The following is a 25,624-nucleotide window of genomic DNA, read 5'->3' as shown; positions in this document are numbered from 1 at the left end:
CCACTGAAGCAGACAGATGTCAGCTGGCTGCTCTTGAAGAGGACGGAAAATTGGGGGCACAGCAGAATTCCTGTTCCAAGCCATTAATTTGCTCTGGTTTTTGATACTTCATAAGCAACCTAGATTGGGAAGAAAGCTCTTCGTCTATGTGACAGTGGCATGCGTTAGTACACAAAGTAAATGTGAGGAAAATACCACATGAAAAAATAAATACAGTTTCTGAGTAATTAATTGCTCAGCACGAGTAAAGCAATGTACTCATTTATTAAAATAGACAAGGTTTTGTGTGCAATTCACAGCTGAATTGCCTGCTAATTAAGAAAGAGCTAATACTCATTTAGATAATAGTCTTGTCCATAATTGCAGACAAAAGGAAGAATAATTTTATTAACTGGAAGGAAAAAGATGAGATGGATGACTTCTGGATATTGCAATCTGAAAAAAATACTGAGCTTGAGAGATACTGGTACTAAATGGTACTGGATGCTTCCTGTTGAGTGGTTATATTCTATTAGACACCTGCCAGGACACTTTTCTCTCATCACTCATCATTATCTTCAGTTATGGTTTTATTGTATATTTGATAATGCACTCAAAGGAATATGGAAATATACTGTAGGGGAGTAAAGAGGATGGGAATAAAAATTTAAGTATATTATGCTGTTCACCTGCTGACAGAAATTTCTGACTTCATAATGTGGTATAAAGACACAATTGTCAAAGGTCTGTAGACCCCTTATTTCCCAAAAGTCAGTAAAGGACAGTCCAAGCCTCAGATGCAGTTTGAGCTGCATCCTGTAAAGCACTTGGGTCTCACAGAACATACCTGATGAGGTAAATGGCTTGCAGAGTGGGATACAGAGTGGTTTTCCTAGGGAGACTTATCAATCCAAATGAAATACAAAAATACTCCCAGTAGTAACAGTAAGTGCAAGTGTGTTCTGAAATCCATCCTGATTTCCAGCACTGGTGTCTCAATCCTTGTAGGTTTCATGGGCCTGGACCTTGATTTTGTGTGTTTTGGGGTTTTTTTGTGGGTTTTGTTTGTTTGGGTTTTTTTTTGTTTTTAAAAAAAAAAAAAAACAAACAACAGCAACAACAACAAAAAACAAACCACAAAAAAACCCCAGGTATTGTCTGTTTCCATTTCCATGACCAACAGTGATGTCCCTGCCACCACCACCTTGAAGGATTACTCGGAGGTTACGGTATTTGCCTGGAAAGTGAGAGACTCAGGTTTGCCCTTCTCAGCCTTCCAAAAATTTCTTTTTCAGACTTAAGTCTTAGGGACCAAATGCTTGGAATCAGGAGCTGATCTGAGTTCTTCAGGTCAAACGGGTAAGTTGCACAGTGTGAACCAGGTATCATCTTGATTGCAGGCACACAACAGAAAACTATATAGGTTTGTTTTTTTCCTGACACACTGCTGCAGTCTCCTCTGGCAAAGCTTTCTCTTTTCTCCATGCCAGAAAAGTTTAGATGCTTTTTCTGTAGACCCTAGGGGTAAACTTTTGCATATCTGATCTTAGAGATCTGAAGTGTAAACTTCAGCTTCTGCATGAATCATTGAGTCACTGTAGAGGAACAGGAGTCTCTTGAGTGAAGTCTTAATGCATTGTAAAGCAGATGTGAAAAATAGGTTGGGTGAATCCTGGCTAAAAATACTTATTCCTTTCCTCTAGGGAGCTTAAGGCAACTGGCTCAAGATGCACTTCTAGAGAGAGGTGTACATATCAGTGATGTCCCTATGAGATAAATCCCTCTCTAGAGTTCAAAGTCATTGAAGGAGTTAATGCAGGGTGAGAAATAGACTGCTCCCCCTGTGTCCTTCAACTTCTCTGTCTCAGACTTCTTTAAAATTTCCAGGAATTATACATAGTTGTAACCAGTTGTTAGAATATCAATTGTGTTTTGTTACTCCCTTTTTTTTGCAAGGATCAGTCTGGAAGCCTGCAGGTCTTCTGTTGTTCTGCTTTTCTAAAAGGCTTCAACAAAGAGCATGGATCATTGTAACTCACTTCAAGTTACAGCGTCTTTTCCGGGAAGCTTTCTGTATGTTTTAGCTATCCAACTTTTCTGAAGTTCATTGTTATGTTGCTTGTGTTTGGAACAATTTCCCTCTTGAAAACACAGCATAGTATAATCGTGGAGAAACTAGCATTCCCATGATGCTGTTTTCCTTATTTCTGCATCTGCTTTCAATCTGCATTCAGAATATTCTGGGTTTAGGGACTTGTTCCTTGTGGACCTGATGAACAAATGGTTCACTGACTGAGACATTGATCAGTGAGATGTGACATGTTACAAACATAATTGCCAGTTAACTTGACTCTAAAACATATTTTAACTGACAGTTTTAATTCTCAGCGTTCTTAATGGAGAAACACAATGATATGTTGCAAGATGCTGGATATCTTGGAAACCCATAACTTTTACAAAATAAACCCCAAATGGAAGGAAATAACTAGTTGCTGAGAAGCTCTGGCAAAGAGGAGGTTTGATCAAGCTTCCTTTCAAATACTGGAACATGCTCACTGTATCATCAAAAAATTCTGCATATATGGGCCAATAGAGAGATTTCAGTCCTGAATGCCTGTTACTACACAGCTTTAGAGTGTTTTTCTTCATGTCTAGGCAACTTTTCCTGACTGAGACTTCTGTATTCAGCTAGTTCTACAAAAAAAGCCTCAAACAAAACCAAAGTAACCTGTGTGCCCAACCCAGTCTTTACAATGTAGTGCTAATAAGTATAATGTGCACCAAAACCCAGCATATGCTGTTACCAGCTGGACTTTTTGGAAGATTAATATATATGTTACAATTTTCATTTTCAAGTCCTTTTCAATTAACACTTATGTCATCACCTATTGCCATTAGGGAACATGTCAGCAATCTCTGTGTAACATAGTACATTATTAAGGAGATTTAACAGATAAGGGTCCATATGCAGCACATGGCTAGCCCACTGGTAAGAAGTCACTATTTGCTAAGCTCATTCCAATAAACACTCATTTGTTTGAGTTTGGTTTGTGGTACCCATCTGAGAAATGTAATTTTTTGCCTGACAGTTTATTTTTCAACTTGATGCTATATCAAGGGGGAGAAGCCTCTTGGTGAAGCCTGCAAATACTTCTGAACCCAGAGAGGAAGTCTACCTGTCTATGACTGTACTAGACAGTTTCACTGATGGATATGAGGGCGTAACTGATGGTCTCAGGGGCTTAACATTAACAGTGAAAAAAGAGTTGTCCATGCACTCATGTCAGGGCTATCTATTGGTATTTGTTATGATTTCAAATCCCCACCTCTTTAAATGTTTCAATAGGTTTTGTGTTGAACAGTACAGCAGACCTATGCAAACTTTGTCATCACATCCAAGATCTTGACAGAAAAAAGTATTATCCAAAGATGTAAATAATTGAATTCATGATGATATGATTCTTCATAATGGTAAAGATTATCAGGCATAGGTCTACTAAGAATGTGGAGACATAGTCCAAGCTTATAAATAGCCCACTGAGTTAGGTGTCCTAGCATTCCAGTCTCTCTTGTCTTCCTATACTTGATCACATTTATGACAGATTTTAAAGTTCTTTAGATCTTTTGATGTCTCTATGTAGAGACAGTGTGCATGTAACAAAGGCTAGTAAAACTAATGGACTGCAGAAGTCTGTGACTTCACACATTCTGAAATTTGCTTTAAATTAGCAACATGAGCAAACATCAAAGTTATAGCAAAACTCAACCAAATTTCCTCACAGCTTATTCAGTGTGAGAACAAAATTTTACCAAGCGTTTGAGATTCACCTGATCTCTGTCTCAACCTTTGCCTCTCATCAGGCTCATCAGAGCTTTTAGGAAATAAAGCAATATTTTAATAAAAAGCAGGCCAGGTCTGCAGGATAATACTGATTTTTGATCTACTTTTCTTTTGCAATCTAGAACTATTTAAAAGCTAATTACAGTGGCTTTAAAGAGAAAAAAGTGTGATTGTACATGGTTTAAAGTAGAGCATCTAAAGAGGAAAAATAATACTTTATTTCATTCCCCCAATCTCTTAAACTTCTGGAAACTGATGAACCTTTCAGTGGTGGGGACATTGGAAGTCAGTGTGAAACTGGAAATGTCATGCCAGTGTGAGGTGCCTTCTCTGTAGAAGGATCTCACAGCTTTTACCTACACTCTGGCTTAGTCCTTGTCATAAGGTGGCTCTGAAAGTCAAGAATGTTTTTATTTTTGTTACCAAGAAACTTTCCCTCCCTTTCATTGTTTAGTTAAAAATAAAGACAAGGAAATCTAGCCAAGCATCTCTTTCTCTCCCCCTAAATCAGCTTGATGTTTGTTATTCCAAATAGGCTTATTTCCCAGCTGTGCCTGGCTGATTTGTAGGTTAGTAAAGAGATGAAGGATGCTTAAAAAAATTATTTCTACAGAGTGAGACTAAGGAGAAAATACTGAAAATGTCTTTCAAGCTGGTTCCTCTTGGATTACTGAATTTCTCTGTTTAGTCAAGGTATCTGCATAATTGTTCAATCAAGTGCTTTTTTAGAGGTCATTTACCAACAGTATTGGGACATCTGTGCCAAGGACACCTCACTCCATTTTCATGTCTGTCCTAACAGCCTCACCATCCCCTCGTATCTTGCCACAGCTCAAGTCTCCACGTTGACTCCCCTTAACTAGGGATCTCTCACATATATCACTTAGGCTGTGCCTGTTCAAAAAAGCTCCTCTGTGGTGTTTTATTCTTGGCTCTTCCTCTTACATCTTCTGGTTGCTCACATCCCACTGGCTTTTTTTGGGCTGCCCTGCCTCTGCCTGCACCCCTGACACTTGGCTGTCTGACATGTCCTGATGTTAACAGCTGGGCCCTCAGCACTGTTTTTATGCTGGCAGTAATAGCTGATATTGGATTTTAGATTTCACTTATTTGTAAGCTTTGATCATTTCTGGAGATAATACTCAAGCCTCCTGGTTATTTAGAAAGTCACTGTTAAAACTGCTTATGTGTAACTCATAGTCATGCTGAAATAAGTTTCAAGTTCAACTCTATGGCAAAGGCCAAATTCCACAAGTGCGGAAGTAGGAGAAATTACTAAGACCTCTCATGTATTGGATGTTTACTGGATGATATATTCATTTTTACTGTCATGGGTAAGAGCAGAAGGTAGGCTGGCACTGAATCTACCATTAATTATTTATGCTGTACCCATTGCAGTAAATGAATAACTACTTATCCTGGGTTCAGCAGTAGCAGTCATTTTTTCTCCTTAGTAGCTGGTGCAGTGCTGTGGTTTTGACTCTCAGCCTGAGAACAATGCTGATTAACACCGATGTTTTTAGTTGTTGCTAAGTAGTGTTTAGTCTGACCAAGGACTTTCTGAGTCTCATGCTCTGCCAGGGAGAAGGGGAAGCCAGGCGGAAGCAGAGACAGGACACCCAACCCAAACTGACCAAAGAGGTATTCCATACCACAGCACATCATGCCCGCTATATAAACTGGGGGCAGTTACCCGGAAGGGTTAGATCACTGCTCAGGTCGGGATGGGTATCAGTTAGCAGGTGGTGAGCGGTTGTATTCTCTTCTCTTGTTATTTCCCTTATCATTATTACCATTGGTGGCAGCAGCAGTGGCTTGTGTTATACCTTAGTTACTGGGCTGTTCTTATCTCAACCTGTGGGAGTTACATTCTTTCGATTCTCCTCCCCATCCCTCCCGGAGTAGGGGGGAGGAAGAGGTGGGGAGGGAGTGAGCAAGCAGCTGCGTGGCTGAGTGGGCTTAAACCACGTCACTACTGAATGCTGGAACCTTGGTAATACTGGCACTGAAATAACAGTCACAAGAGTTAATTGGCATTGATTGGAGACATCATCCTGGGCTCCTGTCCTCAGCAGAGACAGCTCTTCTCAGGTGACAACCAGACACTGCTGAAAGGGAGCTGCTGAAATACTAACTCTGGGACTCAAGGAACTGCAGGGATAGGGGTATACAACTGGGAGAAGCCTGCCATCAAACAGCATTAGAAGCTATAGTGACACCCAAAAATCTTGGGAGTATATTGAAAGCCCCATTTGTAATAACATGGGAAGATTTAAATTCTCTTTTTAACGTGTAAGATGTCAATCAATGGAGCACCATAGCAGCATGGACACCAATGGGCAGGAAGACAATAGGAGTGATAAAGGAGATGCTTGTTGCCAAAAGCCATTACCTCACTGGTCAAAAGCAAATCTGAAAGCTATCTAGATAGTGAATTACTAAAGGAGAAGTGAATTGCCAAAAGATAGTGCCTGGAGAATTTCTGTTCTTGGGAGATGCCTCCATCCTCAACAGAGTCTCTGTTTTTCCACTGTACGGTGTTACTGTAGAAAGAAGGCAGGAGCTGGGTGCCTCATGTCACCCCAGTACATTTGGCACAGGTCTGAGAGCAGAGCCTGGCTGACACTCAACCACTTCTCTGCTTTCTTTCTCCTCTTGCTACCAGATGGAGCCATTTTCTTTCATGGAAGCTACTGATCATCCTGCTTCAATCCAATGGCCTTCAGCAAAAGGATGACTTTCAGGCTTGTGGTCTGAGAAACCTCTTCATTTTCTCATTATTTTCTTCACTGAGTGCAGGAGGGCAGCAAAGTTCTGGCAACTAGCTGTCAGTGCCCTTAATCACAATCTTTTAGAGAGAGATGCCCAAAGCATAATGATCAGGCTGAAATTATAAAGCTACTCCCGTCACACAGTTTACAGGTTCTGAGTTGAGCTGTTTGTGCTTTGCTGGTTGTTTTCATTCTGCAAAGAAGCATGTAATTAAAATATTCATATGCAGAGTGCAACCCATTTAGGACTGAATCCTGTTAGATGCTGAGCAAAATTTGGATAGTGCTGAGAGATCTGTGCTGGCAGGGGAAAGTGGGAGGAAGCTCGGAGTCTGAGCTGCCCAGCATCTGGCAGAGTGCCTTAACATTGATTTGTTCGTTAGGATAAAACTGGCAAGGAATAGGGAAGCGGTTTAGGGCTCGATTAACAAACAGCCTTTAAAAAATGTATTTCACTTTCTGCCTTGGGCTTTGCCTTAGGGCTAGCCCTGTTCACAGAGCTAAGACTACATAATATCCTGTAAACAGTCATCCCCTCTACAATATGGGCAATCCAAAACTGCTTATATGCAATATACTTATCTCAATGTCACAGACAGCTCTGAAAAGAACATTTATCAGGGTGATATAGGGTCAAATTATTCAGTAGAATATCTATGATTGACTTTTAATTTTTTGTTTTGTTTTTGTTTTCACAGTGTTTGAGCCAGAGCAAAGTAAATTAGTATCTTTTGGATTTGGGTATAAAGGAGCCTGGGCTGAAGGAGTCATAAGGTTCCAGGCTAAGGCACAAAGGGACTGTTGCTTTGTTTGCTGGGCATGAAAAGTGTTGGGGTGCAGAGATCAGAGCTCTCCAGGTATTGAAATGTGCATTAGCTGCATTTGTTAATTATGTTAGTGGACACTTCTTTCTTTCTTGTTGCACTTCACAAAAGTCCAGACCGTCTATGCTATACCTATGGGTAGTTTTGACTGACTTGTGTAACCTTACAAAACCTTATGTTATGACAAAGAGGAAATGTTGTTGGAGAAGCAGTGGGAGTAATCTCTGCAGAGTGACTGTGACTCTGGCCATAGTCCTGTGACTCACCTTCTGGGAGGAGTCAGTGCCTGGAGAGAGGATGACCCGCTGCTCCTCTCCCTGTCGACAGATCATCTAGGAGACAGGAACTGAGACTCTTCAGTTCATTGCAATCCTTGTAATTCCTTAATGGGGTCTACTGTAATGCCACCCTTGGCTGAATTTTCTGGGGTTTTGCAGAGGTCTTTGTGCAGAAGTTGAAGCTGAATCAATAGAAGGGCAAGACAAGCATTCTTCTGTTTTAACTTGCTATGTTGGTTTCTGATTATCTGACTTTGAGGTCTTTTTGCTCCTCTTTCCATTCAAGACAAATTCAGCTGGTATCAAGAGAGAATAAATCCTTAGAGTTCAGTGATTCACTGTGAGTCTACATTCAGTTTGTCTATACAGTTTCCCTAAGTTGTTATGACAGTGCCAAAATAAAATCTATTTATGTTTTGTTGTTGTTGGGGTTTTTTTTGTTTGTTTGTGGGTTGTAAGCTTTCTAAATGAAGCTGATTCAAGGTTTCTCTGCACTCGAAGCAAAACTAAATTTTGCTGCCCCAAAGATTGAGCTTGGAGCAACTCCTGCCATGAGGAAGAAAAGGATAAGCAAAACGGATATACAAAGAAATGTTGCACAGTGAGAGAATGAGCCCTGGGGAACCAGGCTTCCTGGTTTTGCTTCTGCAGGAGGAACAGGAAGCAAGGCTGAGTTTTGGGAAGGGGTCCCATCTTATTTCTTTTGCAACGAAAGCCACAACAGTCAACCCACAAGCTGAGTCTATACAAGCTACCATAATTTTGAGCTATCCAGCTAACTGACCTGTAAGAAATGAAATAATATTGTTTTCTTAAATATAGAAAAGACAGCTTCTTTCTTAAAGACAGCTTCTGTGTTGAACTTATATGCAAGGCACAGCATGGAACGTAGGCTGAGGAATGGCATTCTTGTGCTGGTCTTCATTATTTCATTGCGGTATTCATGTTCAAGTCTGTAACAGAAGTTGATCTAGGGGTGATGGTAAGAGACAAAAACATTCAACTAGGCTCTTACAAAGGTTAGATGAAATGTAATTTTTTGTTTTAAAAATGGTATATTAATTGCACAAGTTGAGGCTTAAAAAATTAAGTCTGATATGTCATTTTTTTAAGTCCTAAGAGTCCCTTTGAATGTCTCTTTAAAGGTTAATTTTTTGTAAGCTTATGAATAACATGCATGTTTTATGAAAGGTTGATTAATGACTATAAACAAGCACAGGATCTTTTAAACCTATCCAGGTGGTAGTAACTGGTATAAGTACATAAAATAAATAGGACACGGTACTGTTGGAACAAGTCCAGAGGAGGGCTGCGAGGACGATCAGGGGTCTGGAGCACCTCCCGTATGAAGATAAGCTGAGAAAGTTGGGGCTGTTCAGCCTGGAGAAGGCTCTGTGTAGACCTCATAGCAGCCTTCCAGTATCTGAAGGGGGCCTACTGGGGTGATGGTGAGGTATTCTTCATCAGGGATTGTAGCGATAGGACACTATCGTTACAATAGATAGCAAATTACAATTATCAAAAGAGTAATGGGTTTAAACTTAAACAGAGGAAGTTTAGGTTAAATATAAGGAAGAAGTTCTTTACTGTGAGAGTGGTGAAGCACTGGAATGGGTTGTCCAAAGCAGCAGTGAATGCTCTATCCCTGGCAGTGCTCAGGGTCAAGGTGGTGAGAGCCTTGTGTGACATGATCTAGTGTGAGGTGCCCCCTGAGGAAGCTCTCGGGAGAACTGGCTACCCTGTATTTGGAGAAGGCTGAGGTTCTGAATGACTTCTTTGCCTCAGTCTTCACTGGCAAATGCTCTGACCACATCACCCAAGTCTCGGAAGGCAGCTGCAGGGACTGTGAGAATGAAGACCTTGGGCCCACTGTAGGAGAGGATTTGGTTTGAGACAATCTTCAAAATCTGAATGTACACAAGTCCGTGGGACCTGATGGAATCCATCCGTGGGTCCTGAAGGAGCTGGCGAATGAGGTTGCTAAGCCACTGGCCATCGTATTTGAAAAATCATGGCAGTCAGGTGAAGTTCCCGACAACTGGAAAAAGGGAAATATAACCCCCAGTTTCAAGAAGGGGAAAATGGAAGACCCGGGGAATTACAGACCAGTCAGTCTCACCTCTGTGGCTGGTAAAATCTTGGAGCACATTCTCCTGGAAGGCATGCTAAGGCACATGAAAAACAACAAGGTGCTTGGTGACAGCCAGCATGGCTTCACTGAGGGGAAATCCTGCCTGACCAATTTGGTGGCCTTCTATGATGGGGCTACAGAACTGATCGACAGGGGTAGAGCAGTTGACGTCATCTGCCTGGACTTGTGCAAAGCGCTCGACACTGTCCCACATAGCATCCTTGTGTTTAAATTGGAGAGACATCAATTTGATGGATGGACCACTCAGTGGATAAAGAACTGGCTGGATGGCTGCATGCAAAGAGCTGTGATCGATGGCTCGATGTCCGGCTGGAGACCAGTAACAAGTGGTGTCCCTCAGGGATCGGTGTTGGCACCGGTCTTATTCAACATCTTCGTCGCTGACATGGACAGTGGGATTGAGTGCGCCCTCAGCAAGTTTGCCGATGACACCAAGCTGTGTGGTTCGGTTGATACGCTGGAGGGAAGGGATGCCATCCAGAGGGACCTTGACACACTTGTGGGGTGGGCTGATGCCAACCTTATGAAGTTCAACTACGCCAAGTGCAAGGTCCTACACCTGGGTCGGAGCAATCCCAGGCACAGCTACAGGTTGGGCAGTGAACAGATTCAGAGCAGCCCTGCAGAGAAGGACTTAGGGGTGTTGGTCAATGAAAAAATGAACATGAGCCAGCTTCAGTGTGCACTCGCAGCCCAGAAAGCCAAACGCATCCTGGGCTGCACCAAAAGGAGCATGACCAGCAGGTCGAAGGAGCTGATCCTGCCCCTCTACTCTGCTCTTGTGAGACCTCACCTGGAGTATTGTGTGCAGTTCTGGTGTCCTCAACATAAAAAAGAAAATGGAACTGCTGGAACAAGTCCAGAGGAGGGCCATGAGGATGATCAGGGGACTGGAGCACCTCCCGTATGAAGACAGGCTGAGGAAGTTGGGGCTGTTCAGCCTGGAGAAGAGAAGGCTGCGTGGAGACCTCATAACAGCCTTCCAGTACCTGAAGGGGGGCTATAGGGATGCTGGGGAGGGACTCTTCATTAGGGACTGTAGTGACAGGACAAGGGGTAACGGGTTAAAACTTAAACAGGGGAAGTTTAGATTGGATATAAGGAGGAAATTCTTTCCTGTTAGGGGGATGAGGCACTGGAATGGGTTGCCCAGGGAGGTTGTGAGTGCTCCATGCCCAGGGTGGTTGTGAGTGCTCCATCCCTGGCAGTGTTCACGGCCAGGTTAGACAGAGCCCTGGGTCACATGGTTTAGTGTGAGGTGTCCCCACCCATGGCAGAGGGCTTGGAACTAGATGATTATAAGGTCCTTTCCAACCCTAACTATTCTATGATTCTCTGATTCTTTGAGGGACAAATTCTTGGAACAAACTTCTTTTGCCATCATGCGGTGTTTTCTGATACTTATTCTTTCCGGGGAATTGAAACTGCAGTTGTTATCTAGATTATGTAAATTAAGTTTTGCACTGGAAATTTTATTTTATTTTTAAGATGTGTGATATGAATAAAAAATACTGTAGTATTTAAAATTTCGCTGTGAAAAGCCTCTCAGATTTTAAAGAGGAGTCGCAATTAACTATTACTGTCAGCTAAAGATGGATTGTCATTTTTTCGTCTTTGCTGAGACAGGATTTTTTCCCACAGTCCAGGATAGTCAAGTGCTTTGTCTTCTTCAGGGGTGAAGTCCTTGATTTGCTTACCATGATATATTCTGATGTGGCACCTGCTGCTGTTCTTGGTAGACTTATTTATAATCACAGATCTAATAACAGGGGCATTGACTAATTTCTTTTTCCTTGCTCTGTTTCATTGTCTGCCCCTGTCATCTCATATCTTAAGCTGATAGGGCACGAATTTGTCTACTAATTTGCTTGTGCTGTGCCTAGTAGACCTGAATTCAAGTGGGATTTCTCAGTGTTATGTCCATCATAATTAGCTGTTCATGTTGCATCAGCAGGAGCAACTCTTCTAAATTTGTTCAGACCTTTCAAACACTCATTTTATGCATCCCTTTCAGTCACAGACTGGCTACCTTTTTTGCTAAACATGCAGAGATATTGCATATATTTATCTGTGATGCTTTTTTTCAGCTTTGCTTGCATAATTTTCTCCTTTCATTTACCTCCTTTTCTCTATCTTTTTATTCTGCTATGCATGTCCATTTATCCCCTTCTCAAGCAAATGATTCACAACCTTTTGCGGTATATTCCACAAAGTCCCCCCTGACAGCCTTTGTTTGGTTTCTGTGCAATTGGACAAAATCCTGACTGTGTTTAGTAGAGTTGCTTGTGGTACAGATTAGGACAGAATCATTTTGTTAAGTATGTAAAATCTCCAAAAATCACTGCATGATAAGGAAAGGAGTGGTTAACAAGGGGGTCCTCTGGGTCTCTTGAAAAACTTCCAGTGGTTTCAGAAAAATTACGGAAAAAATTCCAGGTCAGATGAATAACACTTCACTGACATCTCCCCTGGTACCTTAATATTTCCAAATACTTCTTATTTAGAAAACAGGATGACCAAGATACTTGCTAATGAGAGTGGGGCTGATAAAGAATCATTATGACATTTCAGCCTCTCAGGAAATGATGGCTGCTGAGTGTGTGTAGAAGGATGAGCTTACAGTTAAAAAGCACAGCTTGTAATCTTAGCCTGTGATCCTTTTCAACCTACTCTACAGATTTCTTGTAAATCACTTTATTTCTCCCAGTGCCTATAGCAATGCAACTTCTTTACCTCACAAAGAAAGTTGAGGCAAGGCTTTGTTTCTCTTTCAGAGGAGTATAACATCCATTTGTTAAGAATCAGTTTGGAATTCATGGACTGAAGATACATTTTTTTTAGTTTTTATTTCCTTACCATGCAAAATGCTTGCACTCCTGACCCCTCTTTCATCCACCTCATGTTCTGGTCACTTGTCAGTATAAACAATCTCTGAGTTGGCAATATTTCATGCAGGGCCACTTGCACTGTCTTCAGCTTCTCTGCAATTAATATTCTGTCCTGTCATTTAAGTCCAGCCTTGTGTTCCTAGTGTCAGGCTGGCTTTGTTTAATATGGCCGGCAAAGTAGCATATGTTTCTAAGTTGAGTCTCACTGCCATTTCTGGAGGTATCTCCCATTAATCAAGAAGGCTACTTTGTCATAGTGCAGCTAATGTTATCACCAAACTTTAAGTACAAAGGTGGAATAATAATGACTCCTCTTTCACTAAATGGAGTTAACACAGCTGAATAGCTTCCCTGATAGTTTATTATATTAGTCTTTTAGAACATTGACTGATTTGTTTTTATTACCAAGAAAGCTTTTGTTTTATGAAAATTACTTAGGACCACAGGTCAATGTTTTTCATGTCACATCTCCATAAGAAGTACATTGCTTCATTATACTTTGTATTCTGCTACTGCAACCTATATGTCACTTAAATTTATTTGTCACGATACCACTGCCAGGCTGCCATTAAATTGTTAAAGGATATTCAGGAAGTGTTGTTGCAGTAACCTTTAAAGGAAGACATATGGAAATGGGCTATATCTGTTGATTAACTTTTTGATATGCAAACATTCCAAGGTGTAAGGCCTGGTATGGATCACTATGTGTGAGCAGAATAGAGTGATGATGATCATGGTTCTCTTTTTCTGTGAGGCAATGGACACTCTAAGTTTAAATTTCCTATGTATTTATTTAAGCTAGGAGACTAAAATGTTGAAGAACAAAAACGAAGTCCATAGAATAACCAAAATATATGTCTATCTTCTGTCACTCACACCTAAAATAAAACGGCCTATGATGCCTGCCTGTCTTGACAATATTTAAAAATTGCAAATCACAGAAAATTAACAGACAGCATAAAAAATACGTAACAAAGTAAAAAAACCATGTGGATCAGTTTGAGAATCCACGGGAAAAGCTCCTGAAGTGTTTCAATCTAAGCTGAACCGGGGATCCCAGGTCTTGGACAGGTCATCCTCCCCTTTGGAGAAGAAGCTGTTAGAGAAGAGGTCACCAGCTCTGAGCTAACCCCCTGAGATGGTTCCCAGACTTGTCCCAGGAGTCAAAAAATGGACTGCAGGCAGATAAACTGAAGCTGTGAAGGATCAAGACTTCCTGCTACAGACACTATGATCTCTATAACAAGATAAGTATGTTAAGGGATATTTAAAATATTAATTGTTCATACTTTAGGGCTGCTCTGGCTTTCAGAAGCTAGAGCTCTTCATATTGATCCCATAGTAATACAAGTACTTTGAGATGGCATAGCACAGCCCTGCTGAAGAAAGAGGCTCACCGCTTTTTTTCTTGCTGAGCTTTAACATGCACTTGTTCCATGCCATGGTTTGGTGTGTGGCTGCTCAAGTTCTTGTGGCAGTATAAAGGAACACGCTGGTTCTTTTGGAGGCGCCAGGGTGGAGGAGCTGAATGTACCAAAACAGGTTTGGAGTTACAGTGGGAGCAGTAGTCACAGCAGGCAGGTGCTGACAACACGGAATAGGGGTAGAGTGTGGTTGAAGCAGGACATGTAGTGGTTGCCTGGGCAAGTATGCTTAAATGAAAACATACATACATAGTGCTGAAAGTGTAGTGATAGACAACAGAAACAAAATCTGCAGACTAGGAAAGGCACAATTGATTGCTCTGTAAGGAATACTTTTATCCATTGAACCTGGCAGAAAATCCCAGTTTTGCAAGGTTTGAACCTACCTGACCCCACTGTATGTTAGGCAAGAGCTGTAGCACAGCCTGAACTGCCTAAAAAATGGGTAGGGGGTAACTGAATACAAGCTTTTTTCCTGCGGACATCAAGGTAACTGGAGGAAATAGAAAGTTTCTGGTGAACTCAGGCAAAAGGCTGTATCAATCTTCTTGTGCTTTCCCAAGCACTGAATTAACGTGAAATTTCATAGACAGAGCTGCAATTTCTGACTATGTGCATGTGGCTAGGATGCCATGCTTACAGCATCTCTCCAAGAATTAGCCTTGACTGGCACAAACAGTATAGAACAGGTTGCAGGAGCTCTATGATCAAGCTGAAAGTATTCACAGAATGTAGCTGTGGCATCATATGTTTGAGAGGAAAAAACTATTGAGAGACCAGAAATATAGGAAGCCAATATAATTATTGTTTCCATGTTCACTGGTGTCTCACTTGGTAAAAACAGAAACAGAGGCATTCAAGAATGCAGTGTATCTTTCATGCAAGTTGCTTCTCACTACAGTGAATTTCAGTATCCAAAATGACATTTGTGGAAAAGTTCTTCCTACTGAATTTGCTGTTCTCATTATTCCTTTTCATTGTTGCTTATAAGCTTAGGGCTAACCACTAATTCTCAAAATATCTTGTTTTTCTGAAACCAGTTTGCTCTATGAAGCACAGGCCTAAAAGTGGATGCCCACAAGTTTTGCTTGAATTTTGGGGTAGCAATAAACCGCTAACATATTTAAGAATTTGCAGTTTTCATAGGGGTTGGGTGAAATAAAATGCATTGTAACATAGACATAGAAGAGAAATTGCTTTAAGGAATATTCCAATGCAGTTCACTAACCATTAAGTATCATTCTACTTTCGTGAGCTTAAATCTCTACTGACATGAATCTTTTATATCCTGCAGTGTAAGTTGTAATACTTGGATAACTAACAGAGTTAGAGCAGCTTTTCATTAGACCTGAGAAAGTGTGGAATTGCTCATGATCTTTGAGCAATTGAGTCTCTGTTTTGTGGTATTGAAAATTTTCTGTGTTTTAATACACAAATATACTTGCATGTACTTGAATGTACATTCCTGAACTTGATTTTAGCCATTACCGGTTACAAAAAAAAAAAAAGTGTTTTTGAGACCAGCAGTTTTCAGGTCTATTTTCTGTGTAGTAGTATAAGGTTTTTTCTACACCTGTTTTATCTGTGGCTCTGAATGTGAGTTTATTAGGATGGGAATTACAACTAATGACAATAAATAAGATGAGACAATGAGCAAGTAATAAAGGGGCATTGCAAAAGTCACAGAGGCAGTTATAACAAAAACAAGTCCCAAACTCTTCTATATGTACAATCAGGTGCCAAATTCAACAAATGCTTATGGAAATTATGTATGCTGAAATTATGGCATGTTTAATTGGAGCACGATAAAACAAAATTGTCAAACATTCTGTTTATTTAAAAAACATACTTGAGGCTATTCTGAAACTAATCATATTTGTATGCCAAAATGGCCTGAAAAAAATATACAATTTTTTTTGCTTAGAACTTCTAGGTTGGTACCACACTCTGATGATTGTGTGATTGGGGTGGCCTCTGAGATGCCTTGCAGTCTCAGTTAAGCATCTCTTCTGCCCAAAAGAGATTCCAGCCACTACAGCCTGTGAAGCCCCACTGCCAGGATGTGATGGGGGACCCAGTTTCCCATGCTGTTCCAGTGTGCCCAACAGCAGCCACTGAGGATGGCCCAGTGGCCATCCACTATGCAGGATGGGCCTCAGGAACGAGCAGTCCAAACCTTCCTGCCAAGTGCTTTCATTTTTGTCGTGTTTACTAAGTTTTGTCCACTATCTGTACTATAGCAATTGTTTTAGTGCTCTAACATAGGAGGAAGGTAACCTAGCTTCAACAAGGTAAATCACCTTTAACAATGACAAATAACCTTTAAGGATAAAGTAAGTCACCTTAGATAAAATTATTCTGTATTATTCTGAAGATGTGGATAATAGTCCATATATGTGCAGTAACCAAAGAACAGTTGCACTACTAAATTGTGCCTTGCCGCTTGTGTTTAGACTCTTACCTTCTGGGGACAGTGAGGCAGTCTGAGGTGTTTCTCTTCTCAGTTAATAGAGCTTGGCTTTTTATCTTAAACGTGCCATGGAGCTAAAAGGTTGCCCTAAGGCAACAGGGTAGGAGGTACATTAGATGAGGAACAGAAACTTGTTTCTGTATGACTCTTTAGCTTGCACCCAGGATCTTTGAGCAGCACCCAAGACTGTACTTAGATTTGTGTTTTCAGGTTTGTAATGTGGGTCAGGGAAGCAGGAGGCAAAAGCTGGAGATGGTGAAATGTGTGGTGGGAGGCATGAGGGCATGGAGAGTTGGATCCTAGTAGAACATTAGTCATGTACAACTGGTGATTGCAGGAGGCAGAAAAATTTAGAGACAGAGATGAAAAGATGACATGTGAGAAATACAAATACAGTTATTCTTTAGAACTAATCGTGATAAGTAATTCCTGGGTCTGAGTCGTTTTCTGCAGGGTTGCTGCTTGCCCTGCAGGTTCCTGTGATGTACTGTGACATGGGGCTGTTCTTCCTCAGGAGCAGAACTTTGCACTGTTCCTTGATGAACATCTTGAAGTTTCTGCTGTCCTAGTCCTTGAATTTATTAACATCCCTGTGAATTGAACTGTGACTTGGTACCTGTTGTAGTGTCAGTCCCCTAAAACTGATACTGTTAGCCGCTTTTTTTCTAGTCATCAGGGACCTCCTCTGATTAGTGCAGTTTTTCACAGGTGATAGGCAGTAGCTTCACAGTCATCTGAACCAGCTCCTCAGATTTGTGTATGTCCGAACTGTAAGCGGTTCCTGGCCTATGGCTCCCCTGCTGCTGGTTGCCCCTCTTTTTTGCAAAATACACTATATACAGAAGTCCAGGAGTAGGCTTTTCATATGTAGTCAAAGGCAAAAAAGGCATTCAGGCTTTCCAGTGCTGTTCAATACCATCACATCCACATTTTCACTGAGCTTCCTTTTGCATGCTCAAGGATCTCTAGAATCCCTCCTTTTGCCCCAAACCATGCAGTTACGCTTCTGTTTCATTGTCTCTTCTTGCTTCCATTCCTTATACACTCACTTCTTCTATTTTAGTCATCAGCAAACTTCTTACTAAGCTAGCTGATGCTTTTTACCTCTTTCCGAGGTTGCGAACTGTTTTGCCTGTTAAAAGTATCTTACAAATAATATCTTCTCTAGTCTTTTTCTCAGAAATGGATGGATTGGAAAAGAAAAAATAAGCTGAAAGAGAATACCTCAGTATAAGCGATCTGTTTGACAAAATCATAATCAAATGCAAAACTTGTTAGAAGAAACTACAGTCTTTCGCAATAAATGTTTTCTTGCTATTGATAAACAGAAATATTTTTTCTTGGTCAATGTTTCTTCATTAATCTCTTCTCTCCTCACTCTCCATAGGGAATTGTGTACCATGTAACCAGACAGCTATAAACCTTCAGCTGCAGACCACTGACAGGAGTCTATGGATCACCAGTCTGGAGAGCCTCTCCTTTAAACTTCTAAATGATTCAACATTTGTGTAAGTCAGACACATTCTAGTATTATGTAGTTAAATAATTTTATAGCCATTTCGTTGCAATGCTAAGAGGTTCAGACACTGTGTGAACAGTTTACTAATGCCACTTCTCTCTAATAATTCGGTAATAAGAATGGATAGTCTATGTGAACTATAAATACGTCCTTAAAAATGTGCATGAAAATCTGTGCACTGTTTACAGTCTGTTAAAGAAATTCTTGATACAGGAGCACATGACTGTTTTATGTAGGTATTGTAGTGGTTACAAGGTTTGGGACTTTTTTAATTTTTCTCTTTTTTTTTTACTAAATTGGCTTAAAATAATGTTGCTAAACAACTCTGGTCTCATATTGTTGGTTTTTAAAGCAAAGCTCACTTATTCTTGTATAATAATCAAAATGACTTGTAGAAAATACTATGTTTTTAAACACTCAGAAAATGTTGTATTATCCTTGTCTTTCAGACAAAGACAAATATTAGTATTTGTACGTTTAGTTCCTCAGCTGCTTTGTCCTTTCTTATTTTAGAATGGGAGATATTATGTAAATACTTAAGTATTACAATGGGAGGCAATTTGACTAACAAGTTGAAGCATTTCATGAATGAAAACTGAAGCACAAACTATAGAGATATCACTTAAGTCACTGATGAGATGCATCCATCTCTGGTAATGCATAAAAGCTAATTAACAGTGCAGTGAACTGGAGGCAATTATTAGATGTGGAAGCACAAAAGAAAGTGCAATGTCTTTCAGTTTACTGACTAAGGATATGTGAATACCTACAAATGTCCGTAAGTGACCTTGACAACGAGGAAGAAGAGTCTGTCTGGAGATGTTCTTTGGGCTGCTCTGTCTGTAGGAGTAATAGGATAAAGGAACAGGCAATCAGGTTGTGATGTAAAAGGCTAAGGTCTTTTCCATGCTAATGTCTGTCAGCTATTGAGGGTGCATCTATATAGCCCCTAAATGCAGATAAAAAAACGTTTTTACTGATTGAGCACACTCTAGTATATGACCAGCTAACATAAATTGCCATTTTCTGTTGTATATATAACATCTGTAAGTGGAGAAAGCAAAGCCACTGCATACTGAATCTCAAGCTTGGATATACTCCAAGGCAAGGAACTGATTCATGCATTTAAAGCTAATCTGGAAACTACTGCTCAGAGCATTTTGAGAACAGTCCTGCTCTCACAAAGAGGTGGACTTTATACTGTTAATAAAGCCTTTTAGACTGTATGTCTTGTTACGAGATAATAGTTTCCTACTGTCAGCCAGGGACAGAGCATTCACAGCCTCCCTGGGCAACCCATTCCAGTGCCTCACCACCTTTACAGTAAAGAATTTCTTCCTTATATCCAATCCAAACTTCCCCTGTTTAAGATTTAACCCATTACCCCTTGTCCTGTCACTACAGTCCCTAATGAAGAGTCCCTCCCCAGCATCCCTATAGCCCCCCTTCAGGTACTGCAAGGCTGCTATGAGGTCTCCACGCAGCCTTCTCTTCTCCAGGTTGAGCAGCCCCAACTTGCTCAGCCTGTCTTCATACAGCAGGTGCTCCAGTCCCCTGAGCATTCTCGTGGCCCTCCTCTGGACTTGTTCCAGCAGTTCCATGTCCTTTTTATGTTGCGGACACCAGAACTGCACACAATACTCCAGGTGAGGTCTCACAAGAGCAGAGTAGAGGGGCAGGATCACCTCCTTCGACCTGCTGGTCACGCTCCTTTTGGTGCAGCCCAGGATGCGTTTGGCTTTCTGGGCTGCGAGTGCACACTGAAGCTGGCTCATGTTCATTTTTTCATTGACCAACACCCCCAAGTCCTTCTCTGCAGGGCTGCTCTGAATCCGTTCTCTGCCCAACCTGTAGCTGTGCCTGGGATTGCTCCGACCCAGGTGTAGGACCTTGCACTTGGCATGGTTAAACTTCATAAATGTAAGAGAAGCCTTAAATCTACTTTGATTGCATGTCTTTTGCTGTCACTTTCTTCCCTCCTAGATTTTGTAGCCCTGTTTCTTCTACTCAAATGATAAAATGAAATGGATCTGTGTGCATCTTTACTCGTGTTAAGAATAATTAATGTTTTAACAAATTATTCCCCTTCTATCCATGATAAGTTATTACCAGGAGTTCTCTTTCTCTGTTGATATCCAGAATGAAGGTTTAATAGTGCTGCATCTTATTTTGAGAGGTATTGGTGAAACTCGGTAATTAGCCTATCAAACTGTGCTGTTGGAAAAAAGTAAAGATATGGGCTCTCTTCTTGCTTGTTTGAACTGAATGCTTTCTGTATTGAACTACCAGTCATTTGAAGAGTTCACATACAACTCATCAACATCGATGCCCATCACAAATACAAGAATGAAAAAATACCCCACAAATCTGTTTAGTGAATTTTCATAAACAGCTTTTGATGAGTTGCTGTTTTGATACCCCAGCTCTGCAGCTGAAGGTCCAACAGAATTCTGCGGAAAATGAGCTTTGCAGTAACTGGAAGCAAAGCTGTAATAGGTGGATACTTTCACTTAGCCATTGCCCTAGTTTGTGTGAGCTGTAATTCAGTTGGCAAAATAAGCCAGAAATATTTTATTGAAAATGTTTCTATTCATATGAGTGTGGGTATAGATCTTCTACTTACACTGGAGAGAAAACAAAATGAGTGGGAGAGAGGAAGATGGCATGAAAATATCAATTTGAGGTATTGTCACAAGGGAGGATTACACCTGGCACCATGTAATGTGTGAGTTAATCATCACAAAATTATTTGGAAGTGAAATAAGAAAGTATAGAAAATGACAAGAATGATATTCAAATGCAATAAAATCTGTCTGAAAGTCATTTACATTTTAAAAGTAGTTCTGTAATTTAAGAGTAGGCAAAACTGGTGTGTGAGAATTCAAAGAACTCGGCAGAATTTACCCATCCAGTGAAATTAATTTGAGGCTGTTTTTAACGGTTGATATGTTTTCCCCCGTAAGGTGTTTATTGATTGCAGTAGGCTCCTCCTTGTTGGGGACTACCTGAATTCTGTGCAGCACACCTTAAGAAAGCAGTACTGCAAACCTGGCTCAGACATAGTGAGTGAGCTTAAGTATCTTTGCACCTTAGATGGTTTCTTCATGGGCATCATTTAGAGAAATGCTGACAGTACCTAGTGGCTGCACTGTTACCTGGACTGTACTGCAACATGACAGGATATCATCAAACCTGTGAGATCTGAGGTGGACTTTCCCAGGAATTTTCCCCATTGCTTCTGAATGAGAGTATCTTCCCTTTGCCAAGTTTGGCCATTTTACTCAGTAGAAAGGGGTCAAGTGGGGCTCCCAGGGGAGTTCCCATGATGATGCTAATCTAGAAACAGCCATTCAAGACAGAAAAAGGAGGAAGACAAGATCAATAAAGTAAATCAAATGAGGAAGAAAAACATGAAAGCAAAAGAGACAAACCAATTAAGAAACCCCAAAGGACCAAAGGATAAATCTGTTTTCTGGGACAGATGCATTCTTGGAGCCTCACTGGTGCAGACCTAACCACAATGGATAACCGGATGAAGCTAAGGCATTCCCTGAAACATGACATCTGCTTACAGGACATTTCTGCAGCATGATGATGTCTTGTAAAATGCAGTTGTGTGATGTGTGATATCCAACCTTCCCTGAAAAATTGGAACCTTAATATTCATATGGGTCATGATATGGTTACAAATACAAATCTCAAGTGCTAAGACTTACATATACCCCTGAAATTAATTTGACCGCTGTGTACCAAAATCTAATTTATTTTCTTATCATCTCCTGGCCATTAAATTGCTAGAGCTGAGCTGTGTAAATGCTTTAAAGTAAGGCAGCTCCTAGTCACTAAGGAATATTGCAGAAAATTTGCCTTCCAAGCATGGTTATATAACGCCCACTTATTTTAATTAGACTTTTGCTCTCAAAGTCCCAGTCTACCTAAGTGGCATGATCACTGAAACATAGTACAGATCTGTGATAGAAAATGCAATCTATCCACTCCTTTCAGCGGTGACTTTGCTTTTAGTATTATCTCTTTCAGGCATGTGAGCCCCCAGCAGCTACTTGCAGTGTTGTCTATTATTAGTGCTTACTCAGAATGGGTCTTGTTCTCTATCAGAAATGCAAGAAATGTCTGTGTAAGCACTGCATAGCTTTAATTCTCCTACAGAAGAGTGGTCCTTTGGGAGAAAAGTCAAATAAACAGCAGCCTAAACTGTACTCCAGATAGCTGAAAAACAGGAATAAGACCAAACCCAATTATTCACAAGATGATGCTGATGTTAATCTTTTCTCAGGAAGAAACACCAAACAAAAACAATTTTTTGGAAGCAAGTAAATTCCAACTAATTAAGGGTTTCACTTCTTTCCAGTCTTACTTGAGAACTATTGCTGTATCAAAGTCTTTGGCAAGCATGAGAAAGGTGTCATGATTATATCCATTAATTCCTCTACCCCTGCAGACAGCTTCATCTTCCTCCTATGTTTTCAGTGAAATGTGCTGTTGGGGAGCACGGAGACTTATTTGGGCATCACTGAATACAATTTCAGTATACAAACAAGCGAAAAAAAAAAAAAGCCAAATTGTACATTTGTCACATCATAAAAAGATGATTTGTGTATATAGGTGGCAACAAACCCTTTCTGTTTTTTGACTCACCATTCTTGCACTTCTGACTGAGTAGACCAAATAACTTATTTCTCTGTAATTGTGTTAAGCCTACAGGAATTTCCTGACAATTGTGCTATGCTTTGTTATGATGATGAATTACTGTGTACGTTCCTGCCATGCTCATTAGTCTTACTCTGCAGTCCTCACCCTGCATGAGCGCTGAAATAAATTGGACATTGAGCCTAAAGGGCAATGTCCTCAAGAACCATATTGGTTTAAGGTTGCCTGTTTTAAATTTTGCTTTCTGACATCATCTGCTGTCTTGATTCTGTAAATGGAGACATCATATTTTTTTCTCTCACTGTCTGATTTAGACACTGAATACTTTATAGGGCATGTTATCCCTTAGTTGAAAAGCAGGAGCTGATTCCAAGAATAAGTGCCTTATAAAAACAATGAAACAACCCTAAATATACACATTGAGAAATATTTTGGAAAAGAGGAAAAACAGTCTTGGAGCAAAAGGGAAATGTGGGCTCTGTCTGGAGAGAAGAGATATAACTGATAAAAAATCAGGATTATATAGATTGGTAGGGGAATTTGAATAAAGCTGTGTAGAGAAAGAGAATGAGTAAAGTAATAATCAAATGATATAACACATCGTGAGCATTTGCAGCAGTTTATTTTACTGAGTGGGTTGTTTACTTCTCAGAGCAGTCACTGCAGTCAAGCAGGAAAAGAAATCCAGTCAAGCATCTGCTACATGTCTTCTTTCCCTTAGTGAACGCTACAGTTTTTGCCAGACATGACACATGCACACAAGAGGCATGTTGGGAAGAAACTTAAAGATCTTAGTCATCTGGCAGTATGTAATCTAATAGAATAGCTAACTACCTAATGGGTAAGTTACATTGGGAAATGTACCTTTGCAAACCTGCATCCATAATCACATTAATTATAATCAATTCCTGCCAAAGTATTGTATTGGAGAAGCAAAGATGACACTAAAAGCACAGTGATCACATGGGTTATAAGATTGTCTGAACATTTTTAGGGAAATGGGTTTAGGGAACTGATTTTTACAGAACATGAGGCTATTGACATTTTTTTTTTTCTTAGATTCTCTTAATAAAAGGCAAATTCTCTTTTTTTGTCAAATATGGACTGTCAAAAAATGAAGTTGTCTTTCTATGTAGAAACAGTGCCTCAGTGCTTCAGGGGTCTTTTGTTGACTGACGTCTCACTTTACCAAAATTGTGGTGATTTAGCAGCAAGAGGGTCAGCACCAAAGTGACTGAATAGATCTAAACGATAAAGGTTACTAGCAGATGCCGTCTATGCTCCAAGATACTGCAGCACAAGCCAGATCCATCTTGGAGTGTAGCCAAGTTTGTCATCTACTGAGCCTGCACGAAGGAGCTAAGAGGTGTGAATTTTTGGTTCAAATACTGTCCTGTGATAATGCATCTAGATGGCTTACAAACCTGAGGTGATATGAAACATGGAGTGAGTTAACTTATGATCATCTAAATCTGACCATATAGATATTGCTTAAAAAGACCCTTAAGTTCCAGGATCACTTTCTGGAACCCTTTTGAAAGTGATCACTGGTCCTTTTTCTTTGGTTCTGAAGACCAAAGTATGCAACACATCCTTGTACTCTTGAGGAACACATACAAATGAGCTTGTGCTATGCTTTTGTCCTTAGTTTCCTCTTGAATTATAGGAAGGAAGCCATCATAGGCTGCTTCATGTGAGTGCTGCAAATGCTATGGCAGTAACATGGCCTTTCCAGATACAGCTCCTCTTCAAGTTCTTAAATTCCAGAGGTACAGCTGGCAACTGAGATACCTAAATTTGCTATGCCTACCTGTAGGAGTCTGTCATGGGTGGAGGCTTGCTCAGTCACCCCCACCATGCCATTTCAGATGCCCTAGTGTATGCAAGGCACCCTGACAAGTCTGGGAGACCTATTGCCAATGGGAGGACAGGCAGGTTATGCTGCCTCATCTCAAATGGCACTGCCTCCCTCTGTGTGACCAATAGATTGAGCCCTCAGTATCAAAGCCCTAATTAGAGTCAATAAAGTCTAGAGTTACTGGAGCTGAGTGAGTGATTCAGCTCAGCAGCTAGTGGTCCCCTAGGTTAGGGTGAACTGAATCATGCTCTAGATTGTATTGGCTAGATTTCTGCTGATTACAGCAGGTGGATCAACAACTGATGCATGTGTGCATGTCTACATGTAGATAACTGTGTTTAGGTAGCCTAAACACAAAATATTTTGAAAGGTCAAGAATTCATTTTTAGAATGTAAAGGATAATTGCAGAAGCTTTCTTGCAGAACTAAACCAGAACAATCAAAGTACCCAGAAAGCCTAAAGGTCTCATGGGGAAGTATCTGTCCTATGGAAGGTTACAATGGGAAACAGAGGTATTTACCCTGTATACAAAAATTAATATGTAAGGCAAACCAACTAATAAATGAATTGTCAGACAGGTTCACAAAGAGAAACAGAGTATATTACCTTTAAATAAGATGCTTTTAAAATGCTAGAAGACACACTAATGATTGGTGGAATATTGAAAGTAGCTGAACAGGACCTTGATAGCACCACCAGTGGTTTTGACTGCTCTGATACCAATAGCTGTGTAGGGAATGGTTTTCCATTCCTCATTAATGAAGTGAAAAGGTGTGCCATTTCTTTCAGTAATAGATTTTACAGGGAGTAAAGGGCTGAGCTTTATGTGTTGTTCAGGTGCTACAGGGCTGGACTTGTTGCTCTGAAGTCAGAGGTGTAGTAGCATTCACATGTGCAAAATTTAATTACTCTGATTTATCAAGCAATTATTTTCCCTACTAGTTTAATTTA

General features: G+C 40.5%; 1 protein-coding gene across 7 annotated transcripts in view; it reads left to right on the top strand.

Moving 5' to 3' along the window:
• The window catches only part of TUNAR (TCL1 upstream neural differentiation-associated RNA), a 185,192-nt gene that overhangs the window by 106,339 nt on the left and 53,229 nt on the right, over window positions 1-25,624 (top strand). For all 7 annotated transcript variants that reach the window (XM_065684861.1, XM_065684865.1, XM_065684859.1 and 4 more), the window contains one exon: window positions 18,015-18,135. The gene's annotated coding sequence lies outside the window, so the exon portion shown is untranslated. The remainder of the gene's footprint in view (window positions 1-18,014; window positions 18,136-25,624) is intronic.

The sequence above is a fragment of the Lathamus discolor genome, chromosome 6 (assembly GCF_037157495.1).
Source record: "Lathamus discolor isolate bLatDis1 chromosome 6, bLatDis1.hap1, whole genome shotgun sequence".
Taxonomy (NCBI): domain Eukaryota; kingdom Metazoa; phylum Chordata; class Aves; order Psittaciformes; family Psittacidae; genus Lathamus; species Lathamus discolor.
This window is presented reverse-complemented; position numbering and strand designations above follow the sequence as displayed.